Raw genomic sequence first — 23,296 nt, 5'->3', positions numbered from 1 at the left:
GGTGAAACTGTTGTGGTAGCTGCCCCAGGTGATGCTCAACTATAGTTAAGACCGGGATGGATTTGGATTAAGCTTCTATATCTCTCTTGCCAACAAGACACATAGCTCCAACAGGCAATTCATAAATCTTAACATAATGTGACTTCACATTTTAATCTTTTTAAACCCTCACCTCTCTAGTTGTAAAGCAAGATTTTACTATCATAAGCAAAAGACATCTTTTGTAGCCCAGATATCTTAATAGTTGTAACTTCTATTAAAACCAGATACGAATTTATATTAATATATTAAAGAATTTGAATCATCTACTTCATTTGACTAACATTATAAGTAATGGAGGAGATAGACCAAAAGGCCTACAATCTTTTTTTCCCTAAAGATGAAAAAAGCGAATTTTAGAAACATTTTTTTTTTCCTGATGATAGGCACATTTCTCAGGAAGCAAGTTAATTTCGTACAATTTTAATTGTAAATCCAAGTGTCTTTGCCAAGTTTTCCATGTTGTCAATGAGGGACATCTGTGGCTAAGCCATTGTGTCTTTTGGGTGCCCTGGGCCATGACCACAGTGCTATTCCCATTCTGATACATATGGACACTAGCAAGGTTCATTATTGTAATCAGTATTGAGCCAGCTAACGTCTGAAATGCTAAGTGGCATCACTTTCCACTCCTCTGGTGTAAATCTCATTAATGTGGTACAATTCAAAGTCTGATGTAAATACATAAAGAAAAAAAAAGTTGAAGGATTTTTTTTTCATAAACTGCTTAACTTCCCCTATAAGTTTTGTCCCCTTAAAAAAATCTTGTTGGGGAGCACTTGGGTGGCTCAGTGGGTTAAGTGTCTGACTTCAGCTCAGGTCATGATCTTCCCGTCTGTGACTTTGGGCCCCTGAGTCGGGCTCTGTGCTGACAGCTCAGAGCCTGGAGCCTGCTTTGGATTCTGTGTCTCCATCTCTCTCTCTCTGTCCCTCTCCCGCTCACGCTCTGTTTCTGAAAAATGAATAAACCTTAAAAAAAAAATCTTGTTGGGTGGAGGTGTAGAGAATTGGATGAAGGTGGTCAAAAGGTATAAACTTCCTGTTATGAGATAAGTAAGTCCTAGAGATATAATACACAGTATGATGACTATAGTTAATAGTACTATATTATATATTTGTAAGTTGCTAAGAAAGTAGATCTTAAAAGTTGTATCACAAGAAAGAAATTGTAACTGTGAAATGTGGATGTTAATTAAATTTATTGTGACAATCATTTCTAAGTGTGTGTATGTGTATGTATAGACACATCGTATATATATATATATATATGTACATATATATACACACACATATATATGTATATATGTATGTGTGTATATATATATAGATACACATATATATGTATGTATATATATGTGTGTGTATATATATATGTATCCCTTAAACTTACACGGTGTTATATGTTAACTATATCTAAATAAAACTGGGAAAAAAAGTCATGAGTCTACCATGTTCCTCCAAATAGCCTTCTGAAAGAAGCTATGTCCATTTAGAGTGATATAAATTGCTTGAATTTTTATTTTTGTCTTCTTATGGCAAGCTTGAATATATAGTGGGTAGATTTAACAAAGCATAGAACACAGTGGATAGCATGAATAAGGTTGAGTATGGCTAAAAATATCCTTGCCAGCAACAGAAAGATGGGAAACTATAAAGTCTATACAACCTCAATTCCTTTTGCTCATTTATTCCTAACTCCTTTTAATCAAATATGACTGAGATGTAAATATTAATATAATATGCAAATTGTTATAGCAAGTTTTCTAAATTTTTCCTTCTGCAGTGAAAAGTCTTTTTTTTAATTTTTTTATTTGAAAAATTATTTTTAATGTTTTTTGAGAGAGGGAGAGAGAGACAAACATAAGCAAGGGAGGAGCAGAGATAGAGGAAGACACAGAATCTGAAGCAGGCTCCAGGCTTTGATCTGTCAGCACAGACCCTGATGTGGGGCTCAAACTCAGTGAACCATGAGATCATGACCTGAGCTGAACTCAGATGCTTAACTGCCTGAGCCACCCAGTGCCCCTGCAGTGAAAATTCTTGAACCATAGAGAGAGGGAATCTTCCTCTTTTGCTGTCCCCTCTCATTCTTTTGGCTGGGAGAAACACTGAATTTTAATGCCAAACCATATGTATTCTAGTCTGACTCATTAATTATTTTCATAATCACCATAAAATATAACCATAAAGTTCCTTCTCACTACTTCAAGTTTTTTTGTTATGGAAGTAAAACTAGAAAGAAATTGCTTAGGTGAGTTCCCTACATTGTCCATGATTTAGAGTTTCTCTTCAGAAAAGCTTCCCAAAGATTCTTATATCTTCAATGATGTGGTAATTCACTAACTGTACATACCAGCCTTAACTGAAAGTTCTTTTTCAGACATGGAGAGTAATTAAAGTTTTTATACCCTGGTTTTATCTAGGAAAATAAAAAAAAATAATATTTGGGAATTGACTTGAGAATATCAATTTAAATGTAAATAATAAAGAAAACATTATTTTCTTAGCTATATTCCAAAAGTTTCCCCTTGGGAGAGATTCAGTTTTGAAGTTAACACTTTGACAAGCCTATTTGGAGATTCCAGTGCTGTATTTTGGCCAGCACCACAGATGGATTGAGAGAGATGGCAGAAAGCTCTACTGTTCTATTTAGAGGAAGAGATTTGATACTTCATGGGATTGGCTCAGGGAGAAGTAATGGAGAAGAGAGATTGAGAATAATTTAATGTAACTCTGAGTAAAATATCATATGTTGTATAATGCAAGTTCTCCCATAGTCTTCTCCACAAAATCATTAGTGAATTTAAATTGCTCACTCATGCTTTATAGAGAAGAATTCCTAAAGGTAGAAACTGAAGAAGTACTGAATCCAGCTTCAAGGCTCGTATGAGGTGAAAGCAGGTGTCCACTGTAGAGATTACATAAGAAATGAGAAAAGATTTCAATGATATGATTTTCAGGCTAGAGAATCACTTCCTTATCTATGACCCCACATCTCTCATAACTTGCATAGATAGAGCAGAATCTTATATTTGCTAAGAAGAAATCTTTATAGTATTTTAAAAAGAATGGTCATATTTGTGTGTACCACCCCTAGATTTGTCAAGGAACAAGGGCTTAAAGACAAGAATATATAAGCATGGTGGCTGGAGTGACTTAAACCCCTGGAATTCTAAGTTACATGAACCAGTGATTTTCATTTAGGTTGGTTTGCAATATAAAATCTCCTGCCTGTGATGCAAACGCTCCTGCTTATCATCAGAAGGTCAGTCAGGACAGAGGGTCCTAGGGATTATAGATGGAGAATAGGTACAGTTAAAAAATCTGGTAGCTAAGGTAATTTGCCATTCTATCTGCCTCAGAGTGATCAATATCCAAGCTCAACAAGTTTCAACACTAGACTTGACCTCAGAGAAAGAAATCTAAGCGTTTCTCAATGAGAGAAACATTCTATTAAACTTTAGCTGTACCTTGTGTATTAAGGAGGTAGCCAGATATTAACGTGGATGTGGAGGATGAGTAGAAGAGAAAGTTCTTTGTAGCTGGGTCAAACTTGGATGAGGAGGAAAGAAACAAATATTCTGTATAAAGGTGCACAATAAACTATAAAGGTCACTTATAAAGATCTGGCCCTTACTCCTGAATTAGTATTGACTTCTCCTTGGCCATGCTTCAGCAAATTTTTCCCAATTAGCTGCACATGCTTTCTATTTATGACCCTGGAGTAAGCCACCTTGTCCATCCTTGACCCTATTAGCTCAATCCTTCTTCCTCATATCTCCCTTGTTACTGCCTGAATCTGTCCCCCATTGGGCTAACCATGCCTCTCTCTCTAGCAGTGTTTGTGGTTGCACATCTAGATTCCTGACATCTGCTCCATTCTTATACAGTATTTTGTCTTCCAAATGATATTAGGGCACCAACTTTGGCTGTTTGGAACTTTTGATTCCATTTGCTAAACTGTAAAAGTCATATGTGGAGACTTATGGGTAGCAATAACTGAACGCTCCAGTCCAGGGGTAACTATAAGGGCAGAAAGAGACACAGCTTGGAAGAGAGTGGGAAAACAGAATTAAAAATTATTAATAATATTGATTTTTACTTTTTCAACATTTAAAAAAATCTTTGTTGTAATTTATTCTGTCTCCCAAAATTAATGGAAGAGTTCTAGTCATGTTTCTCCAGTAGTTCAAAATGAGCCACCATGCTAGTTTCTTTCTACTCTTCTATCTGGCCCATCTATAAGTCCTCCTTCAAGAGGAAGTCAACTGAACAGCAGAATACCAGGTTAGTATTAAACTTGTTTCAACCCTCAAACTATTCTATTTTTTCTGTAACTCCTTCCAATTTGGTCTTCACCTCTAATAAAACAAGTCGTGCCAAGATTGGCAAATAAACAACTTTTTTAAAACCCAGTGGGAAATTTTCAAGCAGCTAACTTGACTTGTCAGGAGCATTTATATTCTACATTCTCTCTCCTCCTTTTCTTCACTTGGCTTCCAGGACATCACATTCTCTGATTATCCCTAAGACTAAGTAGATGCTTCTCAGCCTTTTTTTTTTCTAATTCCTCCTCTGCTCCATTCTTTTAACAATGGAGCACCCCAAAACTCAGTCACTGGATCTTTTCTCTTCTACACTCACTGTATTGGTGATATCTCATCTAGTCTCATGGCTTTAAGTGTATCTGTACATAAATGCTTGCCAAATAAATATATATGACCTGGACTTCCTTCCTTATAGCTTCCCAGCTAATATATACAACCACCCACTTGCTGGCTTGACATGGATATGCATAACTGTAACATATCACAAACTGAATTCTAGATCTTTCTGTGTAAACCTCCTCCCCACATAGGTTTCCTCATCTTAGTAAATGGCAACACCAATCCATCCAGTTGCTTAGACCAAAAAGCCTGAGGTCATCCTTGAATCCTTTTTGTCTAATATCTAATATCCATTTCATCTGCAAATCCTATTGTGTCTGACTTCAGATTATACCCCACCAACACTACACTGCTTTAAGACATCAGAATCTTTTGTTCTAAATAGCATCCTCAATGGTCCCCTGTTTCCACTTTGCTCTCCTAGGGTTTATTTTCAACATAGCACCAAGATTCTTTTGAAAACAAAGTCAGATTATGTTATTCCCCTGCTCAAAACTATCTAGTGTCTTTCAGTGTTTCCCAGAGTAAAAGCCAATGGCCTCTGAAAGGCCAAGAAGCCCTATATAATCTGTCCCTTTTTACCCTTCCATCCTTTCTTTACTTGTATCTTTTCTCAACACACTCCTTCCGCAGGGCCTTTGCTCTTGCCTTCCCTCTGTCTGGCATACTATCCCCCATATATCCACATGTTCACTCCCTCACCTCCTTATATTTTGGTTTGAATATCATTTTGTCAGTGGAGCCATCTCCGATTACAGTAACCCCTTTTATTCACAGAAGATATGTCTGAAGAGCCCCAGTGGATGTCTGAAGCTGCAGATAGTACCAATGCTTGTATATGTTTTTTTTGTATACATGTGTCCTTATGATAAAGTTTAATTTATAAAATAGACACAGTAAGAGATTAACAATAATAACTAACAATAAAATATCACAACTATAACACTATAACTGTAATAAAAGTTATGTGAATGTGGTCTGTCTCAAAATATCTTATTGTATGCATTCATCTTTCTTCTAGTAATGATGTGAGATGATAAAATGCCTACATGAGGAGATGAAATGAAGTGAATGACATAGGCATTGTGACATGGCTTTAGGCTACTATTGACCTTCTGACCATATGTCAGAAGGAGGAAACTCTGCTTCTGGACCGCGGTTGATCAGAGGTTAGAGGTGCTAAATGAAACACCAGAAAGTGAAACCATGGACAAGCAGGAATTACTGTACCAAACCCCACATCTCTATCAATTCTAGGTTTTATGTTTCTGCATATCATTTTTCACTATCTGACATAATCTATGTCTTACTTGCCTGTTAATGTTAATTTTATGTTCCACCAGGGCATAAGATTAGGTGTTCAGTAGATATTGACTAAGTGAATGAATGAATGAATGACGAAAAATAAATCCATATTTCTATTATATTACCTTCCCCATACCCTCAAAGAGAGAAATTTTGTTAATAGTGCTATTCTCTCTCTGTAGGCAGTTGCAAAGACACAGGTTTTCCCCCACTCATTTGTATGCATTTTGGTTTTATCCTACATGTTTTAAGACATTTAAGTTTTAAAAATAAACAGGGATGCCTGGGTGGCTCAGCTGGTTAGCAACTGACTCTTGGTTTCGGCTCTGGTCACCATGTCATGGTTTGTGAGTTCAGGCTCCACAGAGGGCTCTGCCCTAAGAGCACAGAGCCTGCTTGGAATTCTCTTTCTCCTCTCTCTCTGCCCCTCTCCTTCTCTGTGTGTGTGTGTGTCTCTCAAAATAAATAAATAAACATTAAAATATAAAATAAAATAAAAACAACAAAGCTGATGAAAAAAAAAAATAACACTGATAAGAGCTAAGGTTTCCAAAACATTAAATGTAAGCAGACAACTTAAAAATGTGTAATTATTATAAAAGATCTTGTGGAAAATCACATTTGGGGAATATATTAGTCAAAACAAACACTGAACAATTTTAAACAGTAGACATAAACATGTTTTTAAAAATTGAAGTTAGATGGCGAATTTTCACTCCTGTTATTTATCTGCTATGAAATCTTTAGATTATACATAATATAATAATTCAGGGCCAAGGGGAGCTTTTCTTTAGCCAAGAACTGCTTTATTTCATCCACATAATGCCAACTGGAAAAGTTTTGAGACAATCACAGTGACATGCAGCATCCTCTAACTGACTTTATCAAAGTTTGGGGATATGTCTGAGAAACCATTTTTCTGATACATTAATGATATATAAGCCAAGGCATTGAGCAAGGGGAAAGTTCAGTATTAAATGGGAAATTTCATTAGGGTATCATTTTGACCAATGGATACATGAAACTTTACTTTGCCATATGCAAATTCGTTTAGGGAATGTGTTTTGTCAACAATTTACCTAGAAATGAATTAAATCAATTTGAGATTTTGAAATATGATTTTGTAAAATATATCCTAGAGATTTTTTTTCTTTCACAAACGGAGGATTTAAGATCATTCACAAGGTGATAGTTTTCAATAATTTGAAGTTGATACTGAGAATCCCAGAGGCTGAAATGGTTGAGTGTAGGTTTAGTTTTGTTAATAATGAGGGGAAGGTGTCAGATAAACCATAGAGTAGCATCCACAAATATCCTGCTTCCTTTTTACTGCCAAATCTGTCTCATGTTATTTCTGTCTACCCACCTCAAAGGCTCCCAAGAATTCAAAATACCTTGGCAATATGTGAGGCAGAACCCCGCTCCCCTCTGTTTCCTTACTTTGTTTAAACTTCACTCAACTCTCCCATTACCTTCTCTTTACCATCTCACTAGAATCATATTCTTCCAGAAGCACTCATATTTTAATAAACACAAGCATTTTATGCATACCCAACCCTTCACACACACACACACATACACACACACACACACACACACACACACACATTCTACATTATGCTTACATGTATACATTTTATGCTATATCTATATATGGTGCTTCTATAAACATCAGTACCAGTAACTGATTTATAGACCCTAATACCAACATTGGCAGAAGCTGAACAATGAAATACAAAATCAACACATGTTACAATTTTACTTGTCAACTATACCTTAACAAACCTGAAAAAAAAAAAACCCATATATTTCTCAATTGAGAAATAAATGATAGAGACGATAGATAGTTAGATAGATAAATGCAGGATTTTAATTATGTACAATTATGAACTCCAAATCATTGAAGAAATATTATTATATGCTAGGACATAAAAATAAGTGATATACTATAGTCTACTTGAGGATATTATTTGTTGAAATTTTTTTCTAGTGGGTTTAAGTTTCCTTTATCTTATTAATTTTGTTAATGAGATTTTTTCTTCATTTCCTCTAAATGTTTTCCTGTCTCCTGGAAATTGTACAAATTGACGTTTTACTCAATTTACTTGTAAATATATTAGGAGATTTTAAGCATATAGTTTGTGAAAGGGGGAATCACAGGAGGGAAGTTTACATGAGAAGGTGTTAGTTTTTCTGAGGCAATATTCAAGGTGGCTTCTAAGCTCATCACAAGTTGAACACCATTTCCCATGTCATTGGCACCATGCAATGAAAACTATACCTTAAACAACATCTTCATACTTCAAAGGGAATATAGACATATTCTCGTATCTAGCCATCAGGCTCATTTATCATGTCAAGTTTTTATAAAATTGCCTGCATTTTAATTGTCCAAGGGTAATAAAGGCAGTCATAATAAAAAGTCTCCCACAGAATCATCATTTAGTCTTAATTTTTTCATGCATCAGAATAGGAATTTGGCAGCTCTGTCCAAGTCTCCAAATTTCTAGAACTGGCCTTGGTACATACACTAGTTTATGTACAGCTGAAGTGGTTTTTGTGTAATTCAAATCATTGCAGATTCATTTCTGTAATCTGAATGTCTTCTGTTACTTTGAAAATCTTTGTAAACTCTTTTGAGTGTTCTGCAAGGTGGCCAATTTTGAAAAACCTTTTCTTTTTAAGTGCCTTTCTAGAGGAAACATAAAATAGTCATCAAAATTCTCTACGTCTCTGCAAAGGGTTTAATTCAGGGAGTTCGTGAAGTATTTCATCCAGAAAGTGATGCTATGATGTGGATGAAATGAAAAGAAGTGTAATGAAAGCAATCGTTATGCAACGAGAAAAAATCTAGCCCCACAGAAATTGTACAAATGCTTACTAGTTAAGTCTTTAAACTATGAGTCATGACCCGTGATTAATGAAGTATTCCTCCTCAGCTTTCAGTAACCATGAAGGTAATTTTTATAAAAGTAGTTTTTACCCTACCCAGAGTGATAGCTAGAAAAGATAAACTCCTACATAAGGCAGTGGTGGGGGCAGAGAGGGAGGAGGTTATGATCTGCGTGGGAAGTTGCGTAGGTTGTCAGGGAAGCTTCTAGTCCAAGATGGGGCTTCTATTCCTCTAGCTTGAGCAGTTACCAACCGCTTTTCAGTTGTTTAGTTGACCTGTTCTCTCTCTCCCTCCCCCACCCCATTGTCAAATCCAACACATTTGTTTGAAAACCAGCATATAGCTTTTATTAAAACAATCCTTGAGTTTGTGTCAACTTGCATCAGCAAATGGACTAAATTATTAAGATTTTATTCACATACATTCTATCATCCAAGCCATGTGTTTCTGTAAATATCTTATTGAGTTACTTCTCTTAAAAATAAAGATGCTGCACCCTTCAATATACTAATTCAGCATTTCATTGGGAATTCTCCAAGGCCTTGGGTCATACTGTTCCTAGTTTTCACCAAAGGAATAATTTCTATCTTTGCATTGCTCAATCTAAGACTGTGGGTCAAAATTATCTCCATAGAGAATACATTCCCCTTACCAAACAGAAATTGATATTCTGAATTTATTTTTCTCTTAAAACCGAAAACTTCATAAAATTGTTTTAATTAGCTTTCTTTTTATCAAAGACCAAGCAATCTAAAATGTCTACATTATATGTTTTGTGTAAACTTATATGTGTATCTATATCCTTCTGTATACTTGTGTCTATGTGTATAAACACACACATACACTCATACAGAGAGGTACATGAAATGAAAAAATAAAGCAGAAGTCATAGCAGCATATTTTCAAAACCTTTTTGTCAGTTTTGTAATCCCACCAACCTCTGAAAAGGTGTCTGGTAGGTAATGCTAATCTGAAAACTTGGCAGATCCATAGTTCCCGTGAAGAGTTTGAAATGATGATGAAGCCATTCCCCTCGCCACTTTAGGAGCCCTTTAACTCCTCATTAATACAGGGCAATGAAACTGAGTACAAGGCTTACTTCCCCAGTCTTAACTGCCTGTCACTATAATCTGAGGAGGTACTTCCTCTTTATCCACAATTTCAGTACAAGCTTTTTTGGCCTAATTTCCAGAAATTAGCTCCCCTTCAATTATCACCCTGATTATTTCCGAGAACCCAAGGGAACCGTATCACATATACTCTAGGACAAAGGCCTCTCGGGTTTTTAGATTCCAGCTGCTGTGGCAGAGCTCACCCTCACAAGTTTGTGGTCTTCTCTGAGAATGCCAGTCCTCCAGTGTAACTCTGCTGGTGCTCCCTGGATGGCCTTGAGTTGTATCGCTACTCCACCCAATTCCCACATCGCAACTAAGACCAGGATGTAACTTTTATCAAGAATTTCCTCAGGAGTTGAACATAACAGATACACAACTCAGAAAGTACGTTACAAGTGCTACTAGAGACCCAAACATGGCCGTTTATAACTCTGGGTGACCTGCAGTAAGGGACAGTGTAACCCCTGACCCAGGAAGCTTCAGCTATCCACACCTCAGGGCTCATTGAGGGGAAATGTTCTTTTCTGCCCAGGCTGGTTAACAGCGTGCCTGAGAAGATCTAGGGACTTCACTCCTCACAACAACCCTATTATAATGATAATAACCACCACCACCATAATAATCCTTTTTACAGATGAGAAAAATAAGGCCCCAAGAAGCTAAAGGTTCAAGATCACAAAGCCAGGATTTGAAAACACAAAAGTGTCTGATTCCAGGAATCTAGAGGCAACTAAAACTCTGCTAACGGTCAGAGCGCTAACTTCACACAGGATTTAATGAAATTCTAACAGATTCTTGAGTGAAGATGAGAGAGCACTTTGCCCTGGGGAAGGAGTCAGGTGAGGGAAAGCAGCAACCAAATTCTGAGGGCTGCGGGGGGGGGGGGGGGGGGGGACCACTTACTCTGAAATAGCACCTCCTACTGCAGACTTCCAAGCTATGATGGCATCAAAGTTTATGCACTCTGAGCCCAGAGGGAACTGCCATACTTCCCTCACCCTGAGTAGAAATCCTAGCAGTCCTAATACTGTATCCCCAGTATCCTGTGCAGCAGAGAGGAAGAGAGAGAGAGACCTGATATTATCTCTACTGTTCTTTAGAAAGCTTCCTTCCTATTCTAAGCTATGATTCATCTGATGGCTTTTTGGCTTGAACTATGAAGGTGACTATATATATATATATATATATATATGCATATATATACAGTTGACCCTTAAACAGCATGGGCCTGAACTGTGCAGGTCTACTTATAAGTTGATAAATATGGTACAGCACTGTAAATGTGTTTTCTCTTCTTTATGATTTTCTTCACATTTTCTTTTTTTCTAGCTTACTTTATTGTAAGAATACAGTACATAAGACATATAACATACAAAATATGTGTTAACTGACTGTTTATGTTATTGGTAAGGCTTCTGGTCAACAGTAGGCTAGTAGTAGTTAAGTTTTGGGGGAGTCAAAGTTATATGTGGGGGGCCCTTGGGTGGCTCAGTGGGTTAAGTGTCTGACTTTGGCTCAGGTCATAATCTCATGGCTCATGAGTTTGAGACCCACATGGGGTCTCTGTTGTCAATGAGGAGCCCACTTTTGATCCTCTGACCTCCTCTCTCTCTGCTGCTCTCTCACTAGTGCTCACACTCTGTCACTATAATCTCTCTCTCTCTCTCAAAAATAAGTAAACATTAAAGTAAAAATTTATGTGTGGATTTCCAACTGCATGGGGGCTTGGTGCCCTTAACTCTCACATTGCCCAAAGTTCAACTGTATATATATATATATATATATATATATATAATCTATTATTATTATCTATTTATTATTATTTATTATCTATTTATTATTATTTATATATGTTATATATAATAATAATATTATACCTGTTTATTATATATATATAATTAGTGACAGTGCTATTTTAAAGATATATGGAAGGACACCTGGGTGGCTCAGTCAGTTAAGCATCTGGCTTCAACTCAGGTCATAATGTCGCAGTTTGTGAGTTCAAGCCCTATGTCAGGCTCTGTGCTGATACCTTGGAACCTGGAGTCTGCTTCAGATTCTGTGTCTCCTTCTCTCTCCGTTCTTCCCTGGCTCTCTTTCTCTCTCTCTCTTTCTCTCTCTCTCTCTCTCTCTCTCTCTCTGTCAAAAATAAATAAAGATTTAAAAAATTAAGTTAAAAAGATATATGGAGAATGATGTGAACACTATAGAGCCCAAAGTCAAAACCTGAGGACCCACAGGCCAAAGCTGGCAATATGGTAAGCTCTGTAAGAGGATGTGTGCCACTGGAGAGAACAGAGGCCAGAGGTGAAGAAAAAATAGTGCATCTGTACCTGGTGGGCAGTTAAGAGTCAAGCAATAAAGTCAAGACAAATTACTTGTCACCGAGACAAACAAGAATGCACGTTCTACTCTTTAAAAATGTGGATGGCAATTTGTAGTTGTACTTGCTTGACATAATTGAACTCATGGAAGATGGTATAGTTCTTTGCATTTTCATGTAGATTTTACAACTACTGTAAAAAAATAATTTTAATGGTGTGTTACTTCATTTTATCTGCTATCTCAAATTATTTGATGCAATAGCTTCCTCTTCAAGTCAAAACACTTTTACCTTCAAAATTCAGCAAGCTTTAGCAGCAATTATAGTGACAATTCCTGTAGAATGTATAAAGTATATCCTCAAATTAAAGTCTAAGCTGGGAAAATGGAATGCTTTATAAGATTTTTACTGCAGAAATCTCTATCCTAACAACATGATACTATTTTTAAGGTGATGAATACAGGCCTAAGATAGCACACTTCTCCCCAGTCAGGGTGTAAACATAATTCTTAAAGATGTACAAATTATCTAAACAATGTATCTTAGCTCCACCCTCTAGGCATAACTAAATTTGACTTCATAATCCCAAATTCTCAGACTAGTAGCTAGGGAGCTATTTCAACACAGAACTTCCAGACTTGTAGAACCATCACCAGTCGAATAACCTTCCTGTCTCAAGAACAGTTGTCCATATGGTAATACTAGAATCTGCTGGACCTGAAACAACCTCTCCCAGGAAGTTAAGGCTTACTGAATTTCCAGATTGTGATCCGATACAATTTAGTGCTTTTGTTCAACGGCACGGCGCTTCGTACATGATCTTGAGTCATCCTTTCATTTGTCAAGCTTATTAACAAATGGCAAATGGACAAAATTGTATTCACTGAGAGAATTTTTCCAGGTCAGAGATTGTGATTCTTAATCCATTCCTCATATCTCCCCCCCTTTTTAAGGTAGTTTCCAATAAGCACACAATGATTTCATCCATCCCTTCTAAATATTTTCAAGTCTATTTTATTGTAACTACCATAGTCACGTTTACCTTGATTCCTCTTCTTTTTGGACAACTTGGGTTTTTTGTCTACCTATAACCATCACAGTAAAGATTCAGAAAGAATTTTTAGTGCAAGCCAAGACCACTGACCTCTGATCTCCAACACGTTTATTCCAAGTTATAAGGACAAGAAAAGCCCTGAGAACTGAGAATAGTTTGTTTTTGTTTTTGTTTTTGTTTTTAAACTCCTGGCCCTAATGGCTGATTCTAACTGATTCTGATCCAACAAACTATGTGAATGCATTGGCCTGTTTACTTCTTGGTTCCCATTCCTGACTTTCTCCAGTAACTTAATATCCTGACTCATTGTTTTGGCTGAGTTTTCTGTACCAACTGGCAAGTCAGACCTCCTGTCCTCCCACAGAAAACATCCTGATGCCCACAGTTCACCCATACATTTCTCTATTAGTACCACCAGCTGACACTGAACCTATGTGGAGATGTTTCCCATTAAATTTCTAGCAACTACTATAACACTTGCTTTCTTATTTCCACTTGTTTGGGAACTTCTTGCCAACTTGAGGAAGTTATGTATATTCTTAAAAAGTTATCTTCTAATTGTAAACTTTATTTCCACAAAACCTCACCTTGCTCTGTTTTTCCCCATTTAAACTCTTAGTCCAGATCCATTCTTCAGAGATTGATGTTGGCAATACGTCCAGAAGAGTGTGTAGGCAGCACCCATGTGAAGGTGTGAATGAATTTCATACTCTGAAGCTCCTTTATTTCCACATATCATCCCCCAAAAGGATTTGTCTAGGTAACAAGGTGGAGATGCTTTTCTTTGGAAGATTTTTCAGAGATTTCCTTGTAAGAAAAGAATTATGAGTGAATAGCCCAGCTTTCCAAGAAGCACAGACCACAGTTGTCCCATGAGCAAGTGAGGTCAAAGGAACAGACAGGTGCTGGATGTTCTGGCTCCCAGGGAGAGGAAAGGACAGACCCCTGGAATCATTCCCTCGGGGTGGGGAATGGCAGTGAAATGTGGCTTTTTGAGACATGGGAAGTGAAGAACCTGGCTGGGCAGGACGTTTGTTAGAATTAGAAAGAGTGACTCCAGAACGAGGCCAGAAGTGCTCCAGGCCTGCTTGAGAGATTACAGAGCACCGGAGAGGGATTGTTTGTATTGTTTTGTTTATTTTTCTCAGAAGTGAAGCTGTGGGCTGTACACTGGATACTCTTTAATGTTTTTTCAGAAGACAAAAATAAAACTAGTATTGCATCACAAAGTTTAGTAGTTACTGTACATTTTTAAGTATCTGATAGGGCAGTCTAGCCATTTTTTCTGTGTAACAACTCACTCTAAAACTTAGTTATTTTATAAACAAACAATTATTTAGCTCACAATTCCATGGATTGTCAGTTTGGGCTGGGCTCAGAGAGGCAGTTTTGGTCTCAGTGGAACTCATGTATATGTTTTAGTCAGCAGCTGGCCAGGCTAGGCAATCATGCTTTGGGGGCTTGGCTGGCCTTTAAACTAGGTGGAGGAAAGGGGGTACCTGGGACACAAGACTCTCCTCTTGATGAGAAAAACTGAAAAGTCACATTGCTTCTCCCATCAAGAGAATAAAGTCTATTTCTCTACTCCCTGAATCTGGACTGGCCTTCTAGCTAACTTTGACCACTATAATATACTGGAAGCAAAGTCATTTCTGAGCCTAGGCCTCAAGAGGCATGTTTGTTTCTGCTGTCCTTTTTCAGAACTCTATCAGTTACCTATGAAACATTAATGAAATATCACTGAAATGTGAATTTCCATCTGGAGGGGAATACATGGTTCGAAACAGGCTATATCAGGTACAGAATCAAACTTGCACGATATCGTGTTGTTCAATAACTTAAGAAAACTCAGTATCTCACTTTTCACCCAACATCCATGAAGCACTACATTTCCCGAGAAATGACAAGTATTTAGGTTGATATCCTTCTTGATTTGACTATTGCAGGCTTTTTTGCTCTGCTTTACTAATAGAGCCCAGATTCCTTATGAAGGTGGCTATTACTGTGTGACTTGTAATCAAGCAGACTTTGAACTATGGGCATAAGGGATTTCTACCATAAACTGGAGAAATTCACAGAGAGCACTCCTCTAAGATCCTAAGGAAAAGACTTTGAGTCTTGTTAACAGTAATATGAGACAGGACAAAAATCAAGAGCCAAAGGAGAGATTTCTGGCCAGGGGAGGCGTGGGGGTGGGTGGGGGGGTGTGTCATGACCTCAGAGACATACAAACCATGTAGAATGACCTCACCGCCCAAGAACAAATGATCCAGAATAGAGAGTAACCAGGATTCCTATGGCTTCCTATCCTCATTGGAAGGCAACCACAACAGATCCAATGGAAAAAGTGATAGGAAGATGTTTGACAAAGGAGAAACAGGTCAGGTTCAAGTGGAATATATTTATAGCCAAGGATGTCTGAACCATTTTGATATTCCCACACTGAGATGAAGTAGGGAAAAATTAGCCTGCAGAGGCACTACAGTGCCTCCCAAAGGAGGGAGATCCAATTCTAGAAAACACAGTGGCCTGAGTACTAGACATACTGCCATAGCTTATGAAGTCAGACCCAGCAAATAAGAACCTGGTGGTGGAAATAATCAGGTTCCCCAATTATAATCAGCAAGCATCCCACCAACAACTTACTCTCTAACTCCATACTTGCTTGCCTTGGTATACAGACTACATTCACTAATTTGACTTCATCAGGATGAGATGAGTCACAAACAAGAGAGATACTTAACCCTGGCCATTCACAAACCCCTCCATGGATAGGCAGTTAAAAGTTTACCTCCTTGGTAATGTTCAGTTTCTTAAAATGGTTGTTGTTTATACAGGTATATTTCAGTTTTTGAAAATTCATCAAGCTATATATTTATGATACACACACTATTTCTACATATTATACATCACTTAACAATTTAAAATTTAAAAAAACAAACAAAACTACCTTCTAAATTCTTCCAACATTGAGGCTTGGACTTTGCTTTGGCTGTGTTAAGAAGAAACATGCAGTCACAGATTGTAACCACGCAATATCTTCCAGAGAAACAAATTTTCCTTTTCACGGTACCTATGGTCTCAACCTTTGGAATGAAAGAAGGAATCACACAGACACTCCTAGCTGAGCCTGGCAGAGGCCCCAGAGTGCAGTGACATTGAGCAGGGAAGAAGGAGATAAGGTTTCTTGCTAGACTGTGAATAGAAAGACTGTGAATAGAAAGACACTTCCACATTATGGAAGGTGACATAGATTTTACTAGGGTGTCACCAGAAATATTCCATAGTCATTTATTGTGAGAAGAGCAGTCACAGAGACAAAATCATGACACTTTTGGAGGGTGTATTAGAAAACACCCCAGTTGTCCACCTGCGAGTCTTTGTTGTGTCTCCTTTAATTACTATCACACTCACATAGGACACTTCAGACACTTCTGGTCACCAAATATGTGGAGATTTTCCCCCACAACAAGTAATTCTTTGCTACACCAGCTGTGTCCTACATTTCAACTCATATCTGACTCTCTATCCAAGATAGAGTCAGATCCCACACGTTAAGGGCTTAGTCCCGCAAGACTGCCTACCTCCAAATTCAGAGGCCAGTTGCAAATCTAGATAGTCACATGTGCTTCTGACAGACTGGCTATAGACTGGGGAGTTCCAACAACCCCCAACTTGGATGTCAGACACCAGTCACAAGTCCAGGTTTTTACCTGTCTTTCTGATTGACACACTATAGATGGGAAATTCCCACCACCTCAACCTTGGTTAATTTGCTAGAGAGTAGTTCACAGAACTCAGAGAAACATTTTACTAGATTGATGGTTTATTATAAAAAGGCTCTAACTCAGGAACAGACAGATGGAAGACATGCATACAGCAAGATATGGGGAAAGGGTGGAAAGGGCATGGAGCTTCCATGTCCTCACATGACATGCCACTTTCCCCAAATCGCCACACATTTACCAACACAGAAGCTCTCCAAACCCCATCCTTTGGGTTTTTAATGGAGGCTTCATTATAGAAGCACAATTGATTAAATCATCGATTGATTCAACCTCCAGCCCCACTCCCCTCCCTGGAGGTCAAGGAGAGAAAGGAAAATTCCAACCCTCTAATCACATGGTTGGTTCTCCAGGCAACCTTAGGTTGGTCCAAAAGTCACTTTGTTAAAATAACGAAAGTAGCTTTATCACTCTCATCACTTAGGAAATTCCAAGGGTTTCAGGAGTTCTGTGCCGGAAAGGAAGACAAAGTCCAGACACATATTTCTTACCATAAATAACAACGTCACAGAGGGAAATGTCAGGTTCTATCCGTCCTCAAGGAATTGGGCTTTGTTTCCTTGACTGAGACACGACACCATTTTGGCTCACTTGGAATATTCAAGTAGAGGGGTAGGGCAGAAGGGGTTGAAATGAAGAAATGAATAGGCAGAGGGAAATTGGAAATGGTGAAATCTTTTATCTTTAGTTTTGGATCTACCTTGTGCCCCAGTGGGCCTTAGAAATTCTTGGTTGATTTGTGAAATACAATAATCTCTGTGAAGGCTAGGAAGAAAAGTATGTGTTTCTGAGACACACACACACGGGTCTGAATCCTAGCCATGCTAATTGCTGGCTGAGATAAGATTGTTTAGATGGTACTTCAGTTCTTGCTTGACAAAGCTGATGTTGGATACTTATACCTACTGTAGTTCAGGTGTCCCCTGTCATTGGCTGACGCCTGTGTTGAACCAGTTATCAAATATTTTGAATATCACTTCTGCATCTCTGAGTTTCACTTTCCTCATGGATAATAAGGAGCTAGTGATACCTTGTTTGCTAGTTACTATAAAGAATAAATGAGATAACTCAATGCTTCTCAAACTTTAATGTTCATTAATGAGATTCCCTCTCATCCCTGGAGATCTTATTAAAATGCAGATTTTGGTTCAGTAAGCCTGGGGTGGGGTCTGAGATTCTTCTTTTCTAACAAGTTTCCTGCTGATCCAAAGACTTCTCTTTAAGTAGCCAGGAGATAAGTTTGTAAGGCATCTGATATATAATAGATGATCAGAAATTATTTCCGGTCATTATTCCCAGTCATCATCATAAAATTCATATATGTGAATTGCTTCCATTTATAGTTAATTATCATGCACCACAACAATGATGATGTAAGTTATTAAATTTTATCCAAACTAATTTTTATCATGAATTTGGCTTAATTTCAACAATTGGCTTAATTTCTCTGTCCATATATGTTTGTTCTTTATATTACATGGATTTTTTTTTTTATTCACAATTTTAAAAACCAGAGAGAACGACCATGAAAACCTCTTGAATTTATGACATTATTTTTTATTTTACCCTCCATTTTAGTAGATAATGGAGAGACTATAATTTACTTAACTATAAGAAGTGTTCTTAGCTTCACCAAATCAGAAATATTATTGCCAATAGCAATACTTGTTAGTTTCAATCAGGAAGAAAATATTATACCTAATAATGATACCAATTATTATGTGTATAGAAAAAAAGAAAAAGGAGGAATATGCAGCACATTACCTGAAAATGGTGTTATCTTAGGAAATCACAGCCTACTATCAGGAATTATTTCTCCATGTTTTCTCTTTCCATGTGGTATAATTTCATACTTTTAAACTTTGCATAATTCTCATGTTTGACATTTATAATTTAAACAGTTAAAGGAAATTAATTATTTCTTTTAGTCCTTGGATATGGTGGACTTTCTGAAATCCTAACATTTTGTAATATACAGGAAATTTTCTTAAGAGTGAAGTACTTCCCCTTACTGTCAAACATTTCTACAGAACAGTGAAGAACATGATGACATCAGTTTTTTTCCTAAGGCCTACTTACTTCTTGGCAGTAAATTAGGCATTGAAATATATAAGTGTTTAGTTGTGCTGAGAGTCCAACTCTTTTAGGTCTTCGATGTTTTGGTTTAAGAGTTGAATGAGTTCATATGATTCCATGAGTAGAATTGACTCAAAATAGACACACAATAGACAATATGGAGGTTGTATTTTTGATATCTTTTTCTCAACTATGCAGGGGACCTTAAAAACCATAAAACCAATCAAAATGGTAATGTGCTATTTTCTATTTGGGGTGATACCAAATTATAGAATCTTCAAATTGGGATGGGATTTTAGGCATCATGTATCTAAATCTCATTTTTAGATAAAGGAATAGAAGCCTCCAGGGGTTAAATGAATCTGATTTGTAGTAAGGTTGTTAGAATGAATGCCACTGGAGAATAATGAATTGGTTTAAGTTAAATTTCTATGGGGGCGCCTATGTGGCTCAGTCATTTAAGCCTCTGACTTCAGCTCAGGTCATGATTTCACAGTTAGTGGGTTTGAGTCCCACACTGGGCTCTGTGCTGACAACTCAGAGCTTGGAGCCTACTTCGGATTGTGTCTCCCCTCCCTCTCTGCCCCTCTGCCTCTCATACTCTGTTTCTCTCTCTCTCTCTCAAAAATAAATAAACATTAACAAAATTTTGTAATTAATTTTCAATGGACAGATCTCAGCATTTTTTTCATTGATGTATAAAAGGACCTCCAATACAAGCTTTAAAATTCTTTTGTGAGTTTCAATGTGCTGGAGGTAAAGTTTTACATTTGTTATGTAATCTCCTGAGTCCTTTGGGATAAAACAATGAGGACCCCTCCCAAAGTTCAGCACAGTAAATGACTTTTCCTTAAAATAACCATAAAGCAAATCATTTTAGTAACTGTTTTTACAGTTTTAAAGTTCCTGTCTATTCCCAAATGCACAAACTCCACCATGCCGTAGATGTAGAGTTAAGATCTGAAGATCACATGAATACAATTGGCTGTAAGAAGGGTCACAGGAGGTGGAAATCACAGCTTAAGATCAAAAGTTATTTCTTCATTTTAGATTTTCAATTGAAAACAAGAAACTTCTATATGAAAAATGTCCCTTGAAATAAGATGTATAGGGTTTCCAATACCCAAACTCAGTTTTCCCACAGATGGGGAATGTGTCAATTATTCAATGTTGATCTTATAGAATTTAGTCCAGAAGGCCTGACTTCTAAGTTAATGCTCTTTGGGTGGTAAGTCCTTAAGATAGAAATGATCAAAAGCAAATTTAATATTGAAAACAGGTATGGTTCCTGGATTTGGATGAAAACATATATTCATGTGTATTGAAAACAGGAAGGAATACAGTTGTGGTGAGGGTACAGGTCAAAGGGGTTGAGTGTCAGCGTTCTCCTGGGGCAGCTCTACTTGTCAACACCTGGGGTTGTCTTGTAAAGATCACCACATCTTTGGGTCTGGTGTACAGCGATAACTGGACTTTGGTCCCAAGCAGCTGCATTTCTGATTTATCTACATCCGTGATTCTCATCCAGCCTTTCATCCTCTTTAGAAAGGAGATTTATGCCTCTCTTCCCTCCCAATCATCTGCTTGATATATCCTCTTTTTGGCAGAATTCTTCAGAATAAACTTGGTTCTGCTCCTTAGGAAAAAGCAGAATGATGATCATTTAATGGTTTAAATCATATGTTGTTTAGCCCTTCGTTATCCATAACTAGAGTTTTAAAAAAAGCATTCATGCACATACACCCACCCACCCACACACATGCACACACACATGATAATGAGGGAGAACTCAGCAAAAATGTATAGAATTACTCAATTCCTTAAAACAATAGTTTTATTGGGGGTGTCTGGGTGGCTCAGTTGTTGAAGTGTCCAATTCTTGATTTCAGCTCAGGTCATGATCTCACAGTTTGTGGGTTCAAGCTCCTCACTGTGCTGCCATCACAGAGCTTGCTTGGGTTTCTCTCTCTCTCTTCCCCACTCCTGCTTGCACTCTGTCTCTCAAAATAAATAAATAAACACTTAAAAAAAATAGTTCTATTGGGTAAAAAAAGGTGGAGAAAAAAGTAAAATTTAATCATTATATCATAAGTATAACTGTTCCTAGAGTTTTATGAATGGGTATTCAGTTTTGCAAAATGGCGACAAATTGTCTGTTCTCTATGTCAATTTTCATCCAGATGAGATTTCATCAAATAGCAAAGTCAGTTATACTCCTGGGTCTTATGAGAATTTGAATCCGAGAGAAAAAAATTACCATCTTTTTTATGAAGTAGAAAGCTCAAATTAAGCACTAAGTTTTATTACCAATAAAGTAGGATAGGAGACAGTAGAGCACAAGCCATATTGCCCTTCTAGTTTGATATCCACCCAGCTGAGGCTCCTGGCACAACCATCTCTGTCCTTTAAGTAATATTACAGGTGATGTTCTTAAGTTATAATAAAAATACACTCTTCTGCTTTGACGCTCTCATGGAAACAATAAGGACCAAAGTTTGGCAAGGGACCACGGCCTCCCTGTTGAAGGGCTCTAGAGGGCCATCAAATGTCCCTAATCCGCAGAAATTCTCACCAAACAGGCAGAATTTAGTTTGAACAACTCCCAAAGAAACTATAATGGGACAAACATTGCCAGATTGACTTTACCATATTTCTTAGAAAACCTTAAGGTGGTGAAACCTTTGAAAGTATTTGAGGAACTTACATTCCTCAGCTGTGGTATCCACATTATTGTCTTCATTCAAACTCCATTCTTACCCATGATCTGGAATCTAGGATGTTGGGAAGCTGAGTTGGTGGCAGAGAGGAAGAGCGGCTGGCTTGGAATGGTGCCAGAAACCAAGCACTTGGAAACACTTGGCTGGTCTTCCCAGGGACACCTGCGGTTGACCCAGGAGGTACAACTGAGGTCCGGGGAGCCTTCTTACTGGGTGATACATTCAGCTCATCCTTAGAGGCAGGTTGGATTTGCCTTTCCCAAGCCTAAACCCTCAAAACCTCCTTTCCTTAGAAAGTAATCTAGATTCAAGATTCCAAGTAATCTTGATATTACTTCCAGATAAAGGAAGAATCACTGAGTGTGACTTTCTTTTTCCAAACTCAACTCTCAATGGTCTTGTCTTACTTCACCAGTCTCATGTTTTCCTTCTTTCCCCTTTTCCCCCCAGACACCTGTACCCTTAAGCCATGTGAAATTAATTTTGGATCAATCACTTTAGACACCAGTCTTCAAGTTTTATTAAAATGTTTTTCAATTCATTTCCTTGTTTTTCCCAAAAGGTAAATCACTAAGCAAAACACTCTTTTGTGAACAGTAAAAATTATTTGGTCGGCAAATAGCAAATTTTTCTTCCAGTTGATGTTAAGTGGCTTAGAGGCACGCTAGACGCAATGCAGTGCTTTATGACCAATAATGCCTTTATTTCATGGTGGTGTTCTATACAGTCCAGCTTCAGTTTTACAGTTCCAGTGGTGAGAGGTGGAGATAACAAGATCTGTCTTTGTGTTTTATGGACTCTCTCTTCTCCAGGATTTCATGAGATAAATGAAAATGGTGTCTTATTTCATTTTCCATTGACTAGCATCATCATCCCCACTGTGCATCCCATAATTTTCAATAGAATAACCTTCCTCCAAAACCTTCAGTAGGCTCTGAAACACACTTCTATGCTTTCTTCACACCCTTTAATTTATGTGGTTGTCAAATGAAAAGGTGCATGGTTTGAAACAAGATTGGACACGCTTTGAGAACACTTTAGAGTTATAATAACAGAAATTACATTGTGCATTTATATAGAACTGTTATTTTAAAGAAAATTTCAGAAAAGGAAGATATTAATTAGATTCTAAAGATTCCAGTCTGTAAGAATGACCTAATCACCCTATTGCTGTTTGCTGATAAATGTCTCCTTGCTCTTTGGGTATCACACTAAAATGACATATTCTTGTGAAACATTAAGTAATTATTTTTTTTCACATGGAAAGAAACTGACAAGGTAAATGTCATTTTGTGTTATTTAATAATATTTTTTTAAAAAAC

Source organism: Panthera uncia, chromosome B1 (assembly GCF_023721935.1).
Source record: "Panthera uncia isolate 11264 chromosome B1, Puncia_PCG_1.0, whole genome shotgun sequence".
In the NCBI taxonomy this organism is placed as follows: Eukaryota; Metazoa; Chordata; class Mammalia; order Carnivora; family Felidae; genus Panthera; species Panthera uncia.
This window is presented reverse-complemented; position numbering follows the sequence as displayed.